Consider the following 19,842-nt stretch of genomic DNA (forward strand, 5'->3'; position numbering starts at 1 on the left):
GTGCAATACACATAGTAAAGTGCATGTATTACACATGATCTATGTAGCACATATGACTTATAGCATGACTGGGTATTCCTCTCCTTACCACTACTCAGGAAATAGATTGGAGGATATTGCAAACATCTTTCTGGCCCACACATTTCTTTTCATGATCACTGTCTTCTATTGTGAGCTTCTAAATGAGGGAAGAAATGAGAGGAAGAACTGCGTGCTTCAGTGGTCTCATCCCAGGAAGAATCTGGCTCTTGCCTGAAATTCAGGAATTTGAGAGCATTCTCTGCTCAGAGAGTTAGGATATACGTCCTACCTCTGGTTCAGCCTTTAAATGAAGAAAAAACTTCTGCTTAATCTCAGGCTTGTCAGAACTTCTGATTGTATTACTTAAAAAGATATCAAGGTAATTTCCTGACTGGGGGGGCTATGTAAGGTTTGATTGTGTTTTGATCTCATCCACAAATTTAAATGTTCACCTTAGTTTGAAATTGGGGTGAAAGATGAAGAGAATTTTTCTAATTAGCCAGTGTAAATTCCGAAAAGTCTTTCCTGGGGATACTTCCCAAGAAACTTGTAATTTGTTCAGGTATAATTATGTCCAGACCATTTGGAGTTTTAAACACACACACAAAAAAAAAAAAAAAAAAAAAAAAAAAAAAGAGGAAGATGACCTGCTGTTTTTTTGTTGTTCTTTGGATAATTGTAAGAACAGATCTGCAAGTGATGAGGTTCATGACTGTTGAGTTGTTACTGATTGTATAGCAATGGAAAATAACAGAATGAAAAAAGTCATTTGCATATAACATCAAATAGATCAAGGGTTGGGAAACTTTTGCAGAACCCAAAGACCTTTCAGATAAGGATAAAAATGTGCAATGTGATTGAACCAAAAGCTAAATAGTGTTATAGGTCCTCTGCCTAAAGTTATTAGACCTAATGAGCCAAAAATGCTAATAGGTCAAGGTCTAGTTTGGTCTAAAAGCCCTAAGCAATTTACTAAATGAAACAACTAACACCTGTAGACTTACAGTACAGTTGAGGATGTGTCTGGCAAAAAAATTCAGTTGAAAGCCAACGTATAAGGCAACCCACAAAAAAGCTGAACTAAGAGAAAATGACAGTTAGCATCTGATAGATGCAGAACATTTTGAAGGACAAAAAAAAAATCTACTTCAAAAGAAGGTCATCCGCATTCAGAAAATGAGTAACAGGTTTTCTGCCCTGATTGTTCTGTGTGCTGTTGATGAGGTGAGACTTGTTCCTGGGTTTCAGATGACAAGATACTATGGAACAAGTCTCTCTTATCTTACAGTTTTAAATTCGTATCTGAACTTCTCACCACTATTCTCAAGACGCTCTTGTCTTGTCCCCTGTGCATCTTCAAAAGACAGGAATGAAAACCCACTTGTTCAGCCAACCCCCCCAGAACTCTCCATGCCCTACGAAGCTTTCTCTGTCAGATGTCCAGACGGCCATGTCTGTGCACATTGTAAAAGGATAACTGGTAAGACTGAAAGATAATTCCATTCTCTCTTCCTTTTTTTTTTTTCTTTCAGCCAAAGCTTCAAAGTAGCACAGGTTATTGCAGACTGTGTCCACAGGGACTTCTGCAGCTTTCCCTCCCCTACAGGAACACCAGTAGCCCTGATGCTCCATCCTGTAAAATAGTTCTTTGAGCTAGTTACTAAGGTAAATCAAGAACAAGAGAAGGACCACAGAGAGAATTTCTATTCAGTAATCATTGATATTCTACTCCTTACATAACGAAACACAGGGTTTGGTCCCTATTCATGTGTACAGCTGCATTTGATTTCAAGACAAGAAAGAATAATTTGATTCAGTTTCTTATTTTCCTATTTCTCAATTGGGAACTATCCTATCTATCCTATTTGCTTTTTAACATGCACAATGTATATTTCTTTAGCTCTTTTTTTTTTTTGGATATACTCTTCAAATATAGTCCCAAAGAAGGCATATCACTTAAGTGAAGATAATTTAGGCCACTTGAATTAGGTCAGTGAGTTTTACAACAGCTTGAACTTTTGCAGCTATTGTTCATCTCTGCTTCTTCCCCCATTCATCACAACTAGCAAGGAAAGGATTATTAGAGAATTACATGGTTGCATGTAGTCAGATTTAATTTATAACTTCCCTTATTAACTTTAACAGGAACTGAACTATATCTTGCAATCACTAGTATATTTTTATATAATCATACCACTGTTTCACATGCATACTGCATTCCATCCCTGTATTTTTTTATTATAATTATTTTTTGGGGGAACACAACAACACAAATATAGTTAAATTAAAATTTATGTACTACCATCATCTAATTCTTACAGACATTAAAAGCAGGAGTATAAAACAAATAAACAAACAATAACACCATGTGTGTCCCCCCCTCAACCTTTAAATTATATTTTAACATCCCTGCTCTGGTGAGATACGAAAATTCAAAATTTGTCAATGACTGCCAAATTAGGGGTAGAATATCTCCATTATCAAACCTTATGCAGGTGACAAAACAACATACAGCTCTTCAGAATCTACTAGTATTCTTAGATAGATAGATAGATAGATAGATAGATAGATAGATAGATAGATAGATAGATAGATAGAAAGAATCTTCATACAGTCAACAGCAACACTTAGAGATGTCAAGAGGGAAAGTCTTCCTTTCATGTATTTCTTGAAAGGCAGCTTACAGTCATCAATGCCTGAAAACTATAAATGCCAGTTATTAGCTTTCAACTGACATTATTTTAACAGGTAAGGTTATTCTGTTCCTATGGGGTTAACAACAGCAGGTGAAAATTGTTTAGTGAAAGAACATCCTGTCTCTGATCCCTGCAAGCAAACCCTAAGGGGGAAAAAAAAAAGTGACACCAAAAACGTGGCTCTAAATGCACTGAGAATGACATTTTTTCCTCAAACATGTCTACTGCTGCTCTAATGTTGCTATGCTGAAAAAATAAGGTTTATTAAGGAAAATATATTAATCATTTATTTGTTTTTATTTAATAAGGCTATTGCTATTTCTTTGTCACCTGTCAGCATAGGGAACTGCCTATGGCAGTTCTGCATTGCAGTCAGTTTCTGGCTTGTTTTCTATTCCAGGAAACCATAGCAGGACATAAAATAATATTAATAAAAAAAAAATCTATCAAGACTATCAAGAAATAATTTCAGTACTCCTAAGGTAATTCTTCTCTGTGGAAAAACTAAATGTGTTCCAATTAACACTGCACTTCTTTGAAAGGAACTTCATGCCTGGTGTTAGCAGGCATGCAGAAAAGGTCAACAGAAACCTCTGATCCAGCAAAATCAAAGGGACTGCAATTTGAAATGAATTAGGCCATGTAAAGACGAAAAAACATAGGCTACCAGAGTCATAGTCCTCACCTCTAGTTTTGTTTTTGTCCTTAGAGAAATTACTTCATTGATTGTTTCTTTTTCTCCACTGATTCAGTTGCATGGTACTCCTGTCACCTGCATAAAGAGCGAAAAGATCACCTTATTCATCTAGCTTATATTTTGTCACAACATCCAGTAATCAGATGGCCTAAGAATGATGACAAGTACTTATTTCAGCAGGTCTGAAAGAACAGTCTGGAGGACCCAATAAGGCCTGAAGCTAGGGATCTTCTAAAAGCAGCCATGAGAAATACTAACCAAAGGCTTAAACAGAATTTTTGTGATCTGAATATATCGCAATAGATCACAATGTTTGCAAAGCTGACTTTGGCTCTTCTGTGCTTTTCTTAGACTCATGCATCTGTGAATATTTAAAAGATGGTTTAAGTAGAAGTTTGAGAGTTTGAATTTGTCTTAAATATTTTGTTGATTAGTAAGTTTTAATATATGAGCAGTGGCAATGTTGAATTTTGCATGATATCATTTCTGTAACTCGAAGATAGACAGGACTTATTTGAAGTTGAAAAGACTGTTATTTCATTTGGGGAAAGATAAATACCCAAGAAAACGCTGAGCTATCAAAACAATTCTGAGATACAAATTACATCCTGAGCTAATCATTCGCATTCACTGCCAAAAGCATCTTCCTTCCTTGCTTACAGTATTAGAAGTAGCAGCTGCTGTTGAAATCTCCCCTGGAGATTGTTAGGATCTGCACGAGAGAAGCTGTGTGCTGGAGGCCAATTTTGATAAATAACAACTGTAACTTTATTGTACATAGATAACGATGCAGAAGGGCGGTACCTATCTTCAGACATGTCAGCTGATGGTGGTCTTTTTAATAATGATTTATCTAGCCACCCACCTAGACAAACCATTTTACAAAGTGTTTTTGCAGCAACAGGAGACTCCATTTCCCTGCTCCCATACATTAGTACATAAGGCATTCACTGCAAGACATAAGGTATTAACTGTAAGAAATTACCCTTACGGTGCTCCTCTTGCTGAGGTTGCATTTCCTTCTAGATGACTTTAGAGACCTAGTTTAGTTCCCAAAGTCAATGAAGAACTCTTTTAATTTGGGTCCATTCGTGTGACTGTTTATGAACACACTAGTTTTTTTTTTTTTTTTATTTTTTTCTCCCAAGGCCACAAACATTGCAGAAGTAGGTTCATGTGAGGAACCCTCCGATAGGCAGAATTCCACAATATACAGTATAAGCCTTGGACTGCAGGGGTTGAAGCAATGTTTTTTATTGCTGTAAGATTTTTCATCCAATCTTCAATGACAGTTACAAGGGAACTTCATTTTAGACACCTTAATAGTCGGGAAAAAAGGAAATGAGGTTTCCATTCAAATAATGTTGCTTCATGGTATCTTAGTTTACCACCTAAAACAGGCACTTGAACAATTGTTTTGCAAAATACAGTTCATGTTAACTTTGGTGTAATTAAGGTTAGAGCTAATTTAATCATTGTTTATTTTGAGTTATCCAAATAAATTTCTGTGGGATAAATTAAACATTGACAAAGAATAAGGTGTTTCAGAGTAGGAATCAGTAACAATAAGAAAAGTCTGTTTAAAAAATAAAATTCAGAAGATATCCAAAAAAAATAAATTGAGAAAGTGTGCTTTCTTTTAAAACCACATTATTTATCAAAGTTCTTGTGCCTTCTCTACTCACTCTTATTTCCTTATACTGACAGATTTAGTGAAGGCTAACGCTCAGTTTAAGTTTTCATTATGCTACTGATTTAAAATAAAGTAATAATAATAAAAAAGTGCACATAAGAACATAAGATTTTTTTTTCTATCTCCATACTGTTATCTGTGGAAGCCACGCTGGATTCTGAGAAAAGCAGATCATAGCTTCAGTGATATTTTTGTGTAGTAAGTAATTAGTAGTATACTGCTCATGTTTCTTGCTTTGGACCTGGATTATTACGTATTCTTTGTGGTCATCAATTATTAAATTAGAATATTGAGAAGAGGTAATAAAAATATCTGAATCAGAGTATATGGTAAAATGCATAAAAATAATATAATCCCAAATACAGCATCAAATCTTACTCTCATTTTGCAATATTATTTCATGGAGAAATAGGATTTTTTCCTTTTTTGTATTTTTTCCTCAATACTGTATTTTGTAATAAAAAGAAAAAAAAATAATCCTAATTACCTAAGCGTGAATATAATTGCAACAAAACATCTTTACAAAAACAAATACAGTTAATTACTGAAACCTTGAAAGCACTGGAGAATCTACCATGTGGTCAGGGGAAGATGAAGAAGGTTACTATTTTTTTTCCTTCTCCAATTACCATATGCTTTCTATTACATAAATCCAAATCTTCGGAGGAGATGATGATCTTCATAAACTTCTCCTGCAGTATGACTGCAATTTGGCTCAGTTAATGTTGCCCTCATAAGCCATGGCTCTCATGAGGGATACTAGAAATGCTGTTCTGGGAGTTAAGCTATTTGGATCTCTGTCTATTGGCATTGAAAACAATCTACTCTACTTTCACTGCTTCTCTGAGTATGTGCTGCTTGAAAAGTGTATTGACAGGAGTCAGGGTCTGCAGAAGGAAAAACACAATGCTTTGCCTGACTGTGCCTTACTTAGTGCAGATTCCTAAAACACTCCATATCCAACACAATAGCTACTTACCTGTAAACATAGTCTTTCCAATATTAATAACATCTAGTGTGAGCTTGCTACTCATTTCACATTAATCAAAGCCTGGAATAAAGCCAAATAAAGTTAACAGATTTACTCTGTTGTAAATACATAACAGAAATTACTTTTGCATGCAGATTGACTTGTCTTGTTTTCCAAATTTCTTTGCCCCTGCGTGTAGTGAACCACTTGATATGCTACTCATAGGTAAAACCTATGGTGCAGAAATTGAAATTTGAATCCATTTTCTCTTACCCAGTTGCTCCCATGTGTCAAAGGAGGTTAGACATAAGCTGCTGGTATTCCTTCCCAGACAGATCTTTTCAGTTCTACATTTGTCTATGTCCAAAATTATTTCTATCTACTTCTCTGTATGTCAACTCACTAGAAATTTCAGCTATACCCTTGTTACAAATGTAACATTGTATCATACAGAACTATAGGTAACCTTTTCTGCTTTTTTAATTTTTTTTTTCCAAGTTCTGCTTTCATAGTGAATAATGCTTTCTGCCAGAAGAAATTAAGATAAAACAAATGCTAAATGCTATACTTATCCAGCTGTGCAAAGTTCCTATAACAGAAACAATTACATACATTAACCAAAACCATTCAAGTAAACTATTTGAACTGAATTGCTGATATTTTAAGTCAATGGAATTAACAGTGTTGGTTTTTTTTTTTTTTTTCTTATAAAAAAGGGGACAATGTCAACAAGTAAATGATATTTTCATAGTATATGAGAAAAGTTGTGTTTTATATTGTAAATGGCTGTAAAATATCAATGTCAAGTCATTAGAACAATAAAAAACTAGAAATGGAATATAAGTCCTCTAAAGAAAAATATTAAATAATTAACAAATTAATTTGAAAACACCATTTCTACAGGATATTTACCCAGAGGAGATAATGAATATTTAATTTAACATATATTTTTATGGAATAAAAGAATATCAAGGTAATTCCTTCATTATAAAAAATTTGGATGATCAAATCTCAAAAGTAGCGAGTGATACACAGTTGGAAACCCAGTGCTTAAAAATGATATTGCTAAGAAGGTCATTATGTTAATCTCATGGTGCTTCCTAAATGAAAATGACTGTGTTCAGCACAGCATTGTGTAATTAACAATTTAGTAACCCAGTGACTACTGTATCACTGGTTTCATATCAAACATTTTCTTAACCCATATAATGCCTTGCTGTGCCTATACATTGAAGGACTAGATTTTACTATGCACAAAAACACTGGAAAGAAATCATGCCTGACAACAGCTGAAATTGCAACACTGACAGTGCCCTTCTCCAGTCCTGATGGATACTCTGAAATACAAGAAAAGCTATCTGGACAGCGTCTACCATAATTAAAAACCTCATACTAGAATATGAAAAGCAAGACAACTGTTGTCATAATTTCAAGGTGAACTTCTCATGGACTTAAGTGTATTTAAGATTTCGCTATAAGTAGCTCAATGCAGAAATGGCTCAAGTTAGAAGGAAGACAATGAGAAATCTGTTTAAAATAGATTGTTTGAGAAATGGAAGAATGCAATAAAGGGAATGTTCAGATCATTACATATTTACTCACTGGACTGTAAAAAATAAAATCTAATGAGATACAGTCAGAAGAATTCTATGCAATTAATAAAGTGAGACTAATCCTCAGATGACACATGTTACAAATTGATTGTGGTTATGAGTTATGTAGAGATTCACTGATTTATGGCAACTTAGCTTAATTAACATACATTTCCAAATAGAAATTATTCCTACCAAATTATCTACAGTATTCCAAATTTTCAGGTCCAATGCTTCCAAAAATGGAGAGTTCGTAACTCTGTTCATTATTTCATGCATGCTTCAGAAATTTTAGATAGCAAAGGATGAGTTAACTTTAAAAAAATGCCATAAAAATAGCAGTCTGAAGAGAGAAGTTCCTTAAAAATGACTCATAGGTACCTAGATGCAGAAAAAGGCCATTGATCATAAATGAATGGAAGATACCGTTATGTATGACTTAGTTCCCTAGTACAAAGGTGGTGTTTCCTAGATGAGGGTGAAGAGTCTCGTTAAATTCAGATTAATGAGGTGACAAATACACAACCATTACTGTATTTAGAGACTTATAACTGGAAAGGTGTAAGATATCCACAAACTTCTCTTAAAAGGAGACAGGGAAAAATCAAACAAACAAACAATCAAAAAGCTCACCACCAAAACCAACAAAACAGATTTTGGGAGAGGTCAAGAACATTTAATAAGCATGTCCTTGTTTTTCTGCCAGTAGCAGACTTACTTAAAATGATAAAATGGTGTTATAAAATATAAAGGAAAAAAAAAGAGTGAAAAAAAAAAAAAAAGAAAAAAAGTTGGAAGAGCTAGAAACAAAAGGAAGAAAGGAGTGAGACAAAGGTGGAAGTGACAATCCCTTATGAATTAGAACTGAAAAATCAGACTATTGGTCTCCTAGCGTCAGTTTCTACTAACTGGTTTTTCAAATTTACTTATGTAAAACAGGTGCCACAATACTTATGTAGTTTGTACAGTCATTTTAAAATATCATGAGAAAGCTATGTTCACCAGGTGATGCTTCCAGTTATCCTTTCCCTAATGGCAATGCTACTGCACTGAACGGTCACATTTGTTCTTTCTCCCCAGGATCAGGCACACACCATTTTTCTGGTGTTTTCATATTTGCTGCAGAAAATCATCAACAGTACCGTACAACATGACTGCTAATGAAGCCTGCTTAACATAAAATAAAATGAAGTTATTTGTAGTCCAGATCAGTTCCTCTGTTAAACTTCTGGTGCATCACCATAAAACAAACAAACAAACAAACAAACAAACAAAAACCCAACTGGAATGAGGAAAAAAAAAAAAAAAAAAAAAGAGATCCGGTTGGGGTGGCAGCAAATGACAGGTGCAAAGTACTTTAATCTGGAATCACTTTAAAGGAAGCAGTTCTCCTAGGCTGCAAGGCATTGTGTAAATGACACAAAAGTGGCTATGAAGCGTAATGAGAGGAAAAAAAAAGCCAAGTGTGGGGAGATCAGACTGCATTTTTAATCAAAGATAGTAAGTTACATGAAGAGGTAAAGAGTAAATACATAAGAGTAAACAGTACTGCTCAGGTACCATTCTCCTGCAGTGCGTGATACACTGTGTGCAGCGATGTCCTCAGCCCCTCCTGAGAAAGAGCACAGGATGAGTAAGCAGCTTACACAACTCAGAGCAGCAAAAACAAATTAACAAATCTGAGGGACACACAAAGAAGCAGCCAGTCAAAAATCATAACCATAAAGCATGGGGCAAGCTAAGGATTATAAGGTTAGTGGCTAGAATCTAGAATCAAATTCAACACACTGTGTAAAGGCAATAAAGCAAGGCAAATGAAATTCCAGGAAGTGAGAAGAGAAACACTGAGTGACCAGCTAGATATCTTTTTCCTGGTGCTCAACAAGGGCACTAATGAGACCATATTTGAAATGTCGCATTGATTTTCTGTCTGATTCATTATCCTACAGATAAATATGACTTTATGTAAAAGCTACAGATTTGGCAGACAGCTGACTACATACATATCTGTAAAGTAAACAAGACCAGGAAAGGGGCTGTAGGGCTAGCATATGACTGTCCACACTTTAACCCTTAGCTTGCTTTCCAGGCACTACAATGTTGAACAGTTCAGCTAAATAAATTCAGGGCCCAGTTTGATGCAGCCCAGTTGTGTAACTTTGCCTCTGTTTCACTAGGTAAACTATTACAGACCTTCAAGAGATCTGTAAACCAAAATAGTACAAGAAAAGTGAAAATACAGAATTGAAATTTTGTAAGTGGCAAGCTTTATTGCTTCTTTATTCTTCTAAGAATGAGTTGCATTTTCCATCCATGGCAATTTATTTATTCTCTCTCAGTCAATGTACATCCCTGATCTCCTGGTCAGCCTTCTGACTTGATACACAAGTCATTTCTTCACCCTGGGATCCCAAATTCCTGTCAGCCCTTTAGAAACTTGGAAAACGTCTCCTTAGTGAGCATGGTCTGCCTTCAATCAGAGAAAGACAAGTATTGCTTCAGCATCCGGTAACTGTGTTGTGAGTACCAGCATAAGTTCCTGAGCCACTGGTCCCCTAACCAACAATGAACAATTGGAAAACATACATAGACATTTAGATTTAGAGTTGTTTTTGAACAGATGCATTTGAAAGATTATAGAAACGTGTCACGGTCTTTGTAAGGATGTTCTATGCTTATACTACATATAAGAACATTAACAGAAACAAAGTAGATGAAACTTTGAAAGTATATCATTGAAAGACTATAAGAATAGCTTGGTTTTAAGGTTTAGACCAGATATAAAAGGACATATAATGGTTTAAGAGGAGACTTAATAAAACATCAGTTCTCAGTCAATTCATGTGAATATTTGTTTATACTATTCAAGATAAGAAAACTTTTCAAAATGTGACAGTCTCTGTGGTAGTTCTTTAATGTAGATCTCAAGTGGGTGAAATGTGATAGATATTGTAAAACAGAAATAGATTTAATATTTGTCCCTGGACCACTCAAAAGTAGACAGGTATTTTTAAATGCCTTGTTAAGTTGAAGATATGACTAATAAATTAAACATAGCTTGAAACTGCAATCCAGGAAGTCTGTTTAGGAATTTCTTTAGCACAAATAAAGAGCAGTGAGATTCACCCCTATGGAGGGTGCCTTCATGAAGGCAATTGCACATCACATAAATTCTAATTAATCTCCATTCATACATGGGTGAATTTTGTCCAAGAGTAACTATAGGAAAATGTATTCTGATTAGCCCACGTCTAGGCTGATGGGTTTTCTATGACTTTACTGCCCATATGTGAATGATCCGTATCTGAATTATTTCTGGCTTTGGTTAATGGGAGAATTGATTTAATAAGAATACTAGCAATTTCTAGAACTGAAAAGAAAAGCTAACCTAAGAAACATTTTCTTGGATTTAAAATGTCCTAAAACAATTTGAGATTTCTTTCTTTTAAAACACATCAGCTTCTCCAGTAGTTTTATAAAAATCTTGTTAATCCTCAATAAGCTGACATAGCATGAAATTTGTCTTTATTACCATAGTAAAGCCATGAAATCCTTCATCTGATGCCATGATCTATACAAGCCAGTATATGGAAGAACTAATTAATGTTAGACTTTTCTGCAGGTACAAGTAGGAAAAGAGCAAGATTATCCACATCATCCACCCAGATAGCATGTCATGGGTCACTGGACCTAGCTCTTATCTGATTTTCTCCGGTTGTGTTTAGTGCTACAAACAGTCATCCTGTGTATTTCAGTCAAGCCCCATCTGGGATCAGATGAACATTTTGAAGCTGCCACCTACCTCCTTGCCCTTTATATGTTGGGCATAGTAATATTTCTGGCATGCTTTTTGAGTACAACTTACAAATCATCTATCAAATGAGTTCTGACAGTCAGTTACAATGCAAGGCATGCTGCCTTTTGAGAAGTTTATCCAAGGAGGAGCTTAGCTTCTGAGTTTTGGCTTTTGGTTCTTTGTTAGCTCCCCTGATTCAACCTTTGCAGTACCAGAAGCAGTGGGATACTGCAAGTTATATTGTGGCTTACTCCCAGCACCTGTGCTTTTAAACAGTCATTTAATACAGGTTAAAAAGTATAGATTCTCCCATTTTTCCCATCAGTGTGTGAAAGAAAAAAAATCTATTCAACAAAAAATAGTAAACAATTTTAAAAATGTGACTTTATGGGGAAATTTATAGAGCAACACATCTGTAAAAGAAAAAAATTCAGCTGCAGTTCCTCAACAGTGAATGACCTCATCTCAGCTTCTGTGGTTCTTTCTTTTTCACGCAAGAAACCCTACCTATTCATTAAATCCTAGACAAGATTTTCTTTGAGACTCTAACAAATCCTGAAAGCTTCATGACCTTTCTTCAGAAGTTTGATTTTCACCTATGATATTCATGAGCAAATATGGGCTCTTGCTCTAAAAGAGATATAAACAAAGCTGACCGACAATGTTTATCAACATTTTTCTGTTAATGAGAACAATGAATAAAACAACTACTTATTATTTTAAAATAATAGATATCATAGATTCTTTTTTGACAGGAATAGAAGGGTTCTTGTCAAAAAAAAAAAAAAGAATGTTAAATGAAAGTAAAGGTATTTTAGACTTTAATTCATTAATGCCTGTAAAAGCATTTATATCTCCACTTGGAATGTGCTGCAGGGACATAAAGTATTATTACTAAGCATATTACAACAGCTAAAAGTCCCATACACATTTTTAACATCACAAACTAAAACAGCTGCATATAATGTTTATATGTTAGAAATAAAAATACCACCTGGTACTTCCTCACTGTTAAAAACATCGCGGAAATAGATATACCATAGAATATGTGACAGATTCATTTTTAGAGCTTTTGAATTTATTGTTTGGTGTCCTTTATTCCATTAAGCAGTGATTTAAAGGCATATGATTAACATAAAGCATTTTTATGAAATATTTTAGGGAAGATAGCACTGTCTCAGCCCAGAACAATGCAGAGGCTTCATCACAGACATTTGCTGGCCTGAACTGTAGTAGCACAATTACCAGGTGATAGTGAAGACCTGCTCTGACATAAGAGTGGATGATCCTCAGGGTTTCTTGCAAGCCTCTGCCTGCGTGCAGTTGTCCTCCTTCCTCTCTTGCTAACTACCAGCAGCCTCATGCCTTTACCTCAGTCCATTCATGACCCCAAAACTGGCCACCAGCCCCAAACTGACTATCACACTTTGGTCCCCTAATGCTATTCTCTAGTTCCTTATAAACAATTGGATTTTCTAGTGCTGGGTGTGCTTGTCAAAATCACATAAATAAATAATAAGGCTGGGTGCTGTTCAATAGGATTAGCATGCAACAGGAAGAAGGCTGTAAGTAATCATTTTTCCTAAAAAAAAAAAAAAAAGGCACCAAAAGACCCCACCTAGTAAGGAAATAATGAAAGTAGGGTAGAACTAACATACTACAGCAGTGTCTCTCTTTATTTGATTTTTGTTACAAACACTGATGTTACAGTTCGTAATTATGAACTGGTGATTTCGGGACCAAGTTTCTAATATTGAATCCAGATCTCTGTCAGCCAGAGGTGGTGGTGGTGCTGAGAATACCTTAAAAAGGAAAAACTAACTCATTTTGTAAAATTGGTATCTTAAAAATTTGGATAGATACTTAGATTAACTCTGTTTTAATAGAATTTATGAATAATAGCAGAAATTCTAAACCAAGCACATCTCTGCAGCTCCAAGTGATTAAAAATTAGTCATGAAATGCCAGAATGACTAATTTAACAGTACAAGTACTTCAGCCATACTACAACAGCTAATGCTTTTTTAATATGCTATTGCTGTTATAAAAATGCAAGCCACTCATTAACTGTCTGTAATGATTTTTATGGATTTATTGCTTAATTAGATTTGCACCTTTATTTGACAGGGGTTATTGAATATAGCGTATACTCCTCTCAAGTCGGTGTAAATGTCTAAGTCAGTTTTTACGGGAGCCTATATTAAAAAGTGATTCAATGATAAAATATAATGTACTAACTCACTTCAGGGAGTTTTAGTACAGCCTATTTTAACAAGTAGCTATTTACATGTTTTCATCACTTTCCCAGACATTTTTCTGATAAGAAGAATACATTTTTTAACACTATATGAGGAAAAAAGTAAAATCTGTTCCTCCTCTGTGATGCTGTGTTTAAGTCAAAATGTTGAATTTACGGTTCCTTCCAAAAAGAGAGATAATGGGTGCCATGAATTTAACAATCCCACAGCTCTTCTGGGCCAGGCAGAAAGGGAACGTGCTTAGAGACTTCTAAGTTAGCCTCTGATCTTAGAGGTTACCCATAATAGAGGGAAATAAATATTTTTACAAATACCTATGAATTGCAGAGAAAAACTTCCAGACCAATATCTGGAGTAGGACAACATTATCCGTAATTAGTTGCACTGACTTTTTCTCATGTGGACTTTGATAATTGGATGCCAACCATAATCAATAGACATTGAGCCCAATTCTGCTCACCATTCTCATTGCTTGTATTGCTGTGTTGAAGTAAACAGGATGCAGATTTGACCTCTGGTGATGGCACTTCTCTCCCACCTGTGCTAATTCTCTCTTGCCACCCCATTATTCAATCTCCCTACAGGTCCTGCAGTGACTTTAGCATCAGCCCACTATATTGGCAGTAGCTAGCATTAGTCAGTCAGCAGACATGCCTGCAGTGTGAACATATAAACATGGGCCTCATAAGCATTTCTAAGTCTCATGGAATTACTCTAGCCAATGTGATGTCTCTGGCTGGTGAAGTACTGTAATTCTCACATGAATTTTATTGACTCTGGCATAGATAAGGAGAAATACAGATAATAAAATTACAGAGGATATGAAAACTATGAGGTAGAAACAGAAGGATTAATGACACAAACTGTGGCAAGTCTTCAAAGTGGTCTGAGGTCTCTGGTGCTCAGAATGAAATCCCATCCTGCTGAGGGCACAACAAAATGCCTATGCCTCACAGCAACAGTGTTTGGAAAGCTTAATTTATTTTTTTTATGTTTCCCTTAGCATGGGCATGAATCTTCAACTTTGATTCAGAGTCTAAAAAGATATTATTTTTTAAAGCTGGGTGAGAAAAAAAAAGAACCAATTAAACCAATTTAAATAATTTTACATTTAAAAAATGTGAAAGTGCTTTGAAATTTCCAGACTAAAAGAAAAGATTTATATAAAGTCAACAGAAGTAATCAAAAGTTTGAATGCAAAACAAGAGTACTTTTCAACACAAACGTAATATTTAGTTATAGGAACGGCTGAAAAAAGGAAAGAAGGGTTATAATTACATTCAAACAAATATTAGTATGAATAAATTTGGGGGCTAGGTAATCAGGATGAAAATTGATAAAATTTTAAACAGATTGTTTCTTAAGTTTCTTCAGATAGAGAGAGATCCTTGGGAAGTAGAAACACTTAGAAAATAGCCATCAAAATTGCTGCAAACACTGGGGTATGCACAGCACTAGGGAAGCAATAGTGAAAAATGTTATGCATTTCACATCGGAAGCTCTAAACAATTGAAAAGCCTGCATGAGAAAGACTTGCAGGTAACAAGGATTTCATCAGAACCTATGACAGGATAATGGTAGGCAATCTTGCCTACAATAGGACAGAATTATTTCCATTATCATCCTACTGGACTGAGTATTATGAAGTGCCATTTGACTGAATTTGTGGAACTAGGCTAGACTATCTCTCCCTTGGAAACCAAGTCTGAACAACAATATTTTCAATAATCTGCTGGTAACATTTTTTCCAAAAGTAAACCAGAGTGATATAACAACCTGTTAGGTCCTAGACTATATTCTGTATTCATATTGAGAAGCTCTTGAAATGATGAATGCAAAGATCTGGCTGTCTGGCTCCCTTGTAAACTCCCCTCCCAGCAACTCCTAGTTCTCTTCTCCTAGGGCAATACATAATGGTTGAGATTTATATTTTTTTTTCCTAGCCTCTAACATACTCTGTTTACTAGACCCACCCACTAACAAGTCAGCACAAAGAAAGCAGAGAGGTTGGCTAACACATGGGCAGTGTCCCTTTGGGCACAGATTTGAGGGACAAAGGTCAGGATCTGCTGTAGCATAGATTGATGTTTGTGTTCAGTGAGATTATTCAGGTGAATTAGTTTATTTACATTGATGAGCAACTGTAGCCTTGAAAGTATGAACATGCTGCAGAAAATAACAGGCCATTTTAGCATAATGACTGTACAAAACAGGGTGAGCTGGGTGTTGTTACTGCTAGAGGGGACCAACACTTCCTTCGGTTTCATTTTTTTTTTTTTTTTTTTTCCTCCAGTTACACAATCTGGTATTCAGTACACTTTATCATTCTGTGTGGAACCCTTTTGAAAAGCAATAGATTTCAGAACCACAAACTGCACCATTTCAGTTATGGTTACATTTCTGAAAATAAACTTTTAAAGGATCTGGTTTTTTTGTTTGTTTTGTTTTTCTTAAAAACTTTAGTTTCATTAGCAACTTTGCAGTTGGCACTGACGTTTGATAATTATAAATGTTTTTACAATGAGGTGGCCTATATAAGGGCATTTAAAAGAAATCATATCTGTAGCTTACCTTTGCCAGAACTGTCCACTGACAAAGCACAGGCTTGCCAATTTATTGCCATAGGACATGATCACATCAAAAATAGCATCCTAATAAAGTAACATTATAAAATTTTGAAACATCATGGACAACAAACACCTTTAAAGAGAGACCAGATGCAATTTAAAATATATGGGGCCTAGCCAGTACCCATTCAAACACAGAAACACTACAAAGCTTTCAAATCACATCTCAGTCACTTAAGCAGACATTCCTCATATTATTTGCAGAACAGATGAAAAAATAATGTATGTGTGACTAACTAGAGAGGCTAGCATATGATTTCTAATGATAGAATGTCCATGAACAAGTAGGTATTCCTCAGAATTATATATGGCCTCTGTCAGTCACAATTACTCAGGTAGATAGATAAAGTCATGTGATATTACTTCTAGTTCTTAACTGGATAAGTGCAATTACAGAGCTGATGAAATTCAATCTTGTAAGTGGAGAAAACAGATATTCAGCATTAGAAGTTAAAAACTATATATATATCTTTCTCATTGTGGTGCTTGCTTGAGGCAAGGTTCCTTGAAAAATTAGACTATTGCAAAATTTATTGACTACGTTAGAAGTTTAAATTTAATTTTGTCTCATCACATTCATATAAAGTAATTCTTCATGTCTGGTTTTAACTGCAACAATGAGGCCAGATGCTTTTCTGATTTATTTGGTTGTCTAAACTCTGGCATAGAGAACAAGTGCTTTGGAGCCCCTGTGCCCCACAAGTATTATATCGTTTCAGCATGCATGAATTTAAAATACACTATCAGTTGCACAGGAAAGTTTAAAATTTACCCTCTATAACCACGTATTTATACAAACTTTATTGTAAATCACATATAAAATTGGAACAAATATAACTAAATCACGTGGATCATTTGTGTGAATATTCCCAGAAATGATTTTATTTTACAAACTCGACATTAATTTATTTTTTAAGGGATACTCTTTCTGACCTGCCAGACCCCAGAATTCTGCCTTCAAAACTCCCTCAGGATCTATCCTACACACTTGACCTAGCTTATATGGGAAGCCATAATCTTTTATGCTCCACTCCTAGATCTCTTTAGGCCAGAAGGGACCTCTCTGGCTGTTTCATCTGTCTTCCCACATAACACTAGCACAGAAGACTCTGCCAGTAATTTCTGCTTCAGCCCATTGCTTTCATTTGAATGGTAGCTTCTCTGTTATAGAAGACACAAAATCCTGAAAGCCAAAACAGACTGTAAAAGTGGCCATTTGTCAATGCTAGCTAAAGCTCCTGGCTCCTTTAAGTCTCGAGCAAATTACTTAATCAGAAGACACCAGCACTACAGCTGCTCTCTAGGAATAACCTTATTTTCTGTGTCACTTACTACATAATTCAGAATTTGATGTTCTTTCTTCCACACTGCTTGAGTCTTTTCCACTGGCCACTTCTTAAGTGACCTCACAGCAAGGAGTAAATGCTTCTGTACCACCTCTCATTGCGGGTTCTGCCAGTCGCAGTAGGAAGTAATGCATGAGAAGAACCTTCTTTCCAGAGCATCTGGCACTTTCTCAAAGGGCAGAAAAATCTTCCTGATCTTCAAATTTTTGGTGTCAGGGTGTGAATGGCTGGGTAAGTAACAGAGTTGTGTGGTGTATTTCTGTGGTGTGTCTCCACACGGTATATTTATGGGGCTACTTTTTGTTTTTCTCACGAACAGGGACCTTTGTTTGCCTTAAAGATCACCTCAGAATGAGTGGAAGGAGAAATGTCACTAGGGAAAGGGTCTGGAATTGGAAGCAAGATAGGTGTAGTTGATTTGTCTACACTGTTAGTTGCTGCTGGAAGAGAAAATAGAGGTGTTATTCTGCAGTGTGTTGAATGCTCTGGCTATTATTCAGCAGAGCACTTAACACCCAGGCTTTTTGACATGCTAAGTGTCATCATGGCCTTTGAAAGGCAAATGATTGTCCTAAATCCTCACCTTCTTATTTTTCCAGTCATAAGGTTATTTACATGATTATGGCATTTAGCAGTTGAGCCAGTTATATAGAAGGTACATGTCTTTGCTTCATAACAGAAAAGAGAGAAACCAGAGCAGTCTAAAGAATGATTTCATACTAGCAAAACAGAGCATAGGCAAGCCTGTTAACATGACTCATAGTTACCCCACAGTATGTGTTTATCTCACAGCATTTCTGCATTGCACTTCACACGTGTGACTCCATACACAATCCCTACAGACTTGAAAAGTATCAAAAGCAGTATTATGTAAAACATTTCCCTGTCTTCAGTTTGCATTTCTCATTCACACCATGTACAAACTTTCCTTCTGGAAAGGACAATTTCTGTCTATAATCTGATATACATGACTCTCCCTTAATGTCACCTATTAAGGCCATCTGTAATTCAAAAAAAAACTGTACAAAGTTCCTTAAAACTGTACCATGTTCCTTAAAAGTATATAACCAGCCTGTACCTCCAAAGAGCTCATGGATAGGAGGGGTTAAAAATCTAGAGACAGAGTACATAAAAATAAACAGCTATGAAATAGGGGATCATCAGGTAAAACAGTGAAGTGTACTTGTAATACTTTCACAAGTAGATGTGATACCAGGCATCATTAATTAATGACAGGATTTCAAAACAGTTATAGATTCTTAGATTAAATGTGCTATATCTTTAAAGTACATGTTAATGATTAAGTGTTAAAAATCTTTAAGCAACAAAAATAGTACAATCTATGAATTAAGCAGCTTCATCGCTAATTAAAGACAAGGTAAGTATAGCTATAAAAGTCTGTTTTATTCTATGGTTTAGAAAAGATAATCTGACAAAACACAGAACTGGGAAAACTGTATCTTACTGTTTACATTGCTTGTTATAAGTACAGCATTGATATTATTCCTTGCTCGGTTGTTGACATGTCGGCACAGTTCATTGTGATGTTCTGGAAAATATATGAAAAAGCAAACTGAAGAGTTTAAACAAACACACGTCAAGGAAATTGTGAGAGTATTTTTAGCATGTTTTGGTGGTTTGGGGATTATTTTACTACAGGAGAAATCATCTACTTTCTCTCAGATATTTAATGACCAGCTTCACAGTAGAAATAAGATTAAAATCTTTCTAATCTAACAACTGAAGAATACCCCTGATAACTAAACAACTGTTAATGAATTCATTAGCATAGAAAAAAAGAAAATAATAGCCTCATTTAGCAATTTCACACAGTATTTTGTGTGTTTTCAGCAACCTTTTAAAATGTATAAATGTGAAAAGAAGAAAATATTGAATTTTAAACAATATATGAATAAGCAGCATGACATTAAAAATTTTAAAATAGAACCTTATTCAAAGATGCATCCAACTAGTCTCTCAATGTGTTACTGAATAAATCAATAGTGATGGAAGAAGAGAGAACCCTATGCTTGACATTTGAAATATTTTAAAAAATAATCAGTTCTATAGTTAAAATATTTTGTTTAGGTTATAGCGTGGACAGTACAGTATCTAAGATTTTCTAATGATGTGATGTGAGATTAGC

The 19,842-nt window shown here is 35.2% G+C and overlaps 1 long non-coding RNA gene across 2 annotated transcripts in view; it reads right to left on the reverse strand.

The window, feature by feature from the left end:
- Nucleotides 1-645: 645 nt before the first annotated feature.
- The window catches only part of LOC140001916 (uncharacterized), a 40,428-nt gene continuing 21,231 nt past the window's right edge, over nt 646-19,842 (reverse strand). The window contains exons 4-5 of one of the 2 annotated variants that reach the window (XR_011807699.1): nt 3,403-3,489; nt 646-2,724 (exon numbers count right to left, since the gene is read on the reverse strand). This is a non-coding gene — a long non-coding RNA (uncharacterized lncRNA). Of the gene's footprint in view, nt 2,725-3,402; nt 3,490-17,920; nt 19,246-19,842 lie in introns of those variants that run through there. The other variant, XR_011807697.1, reaches the window with a different exon arrangement.

Source organism: Anas platyrhynchos, chromosome 2 (assembly GCF_047663525.1).
Source record: "Anas platyrhynchos isolate ZD024472 breed Pekin duck chromosome 2, IASCAAS_PekinDuck_T2T, whole genome shotgun sequence".
Classification (NCBI taxonomy): domain Eukaryota; kingdom Metazoa; phylum Chordata; class Aves; order Anseriformes; family Anatidae; genus Anas; species Anas platyrhynchos.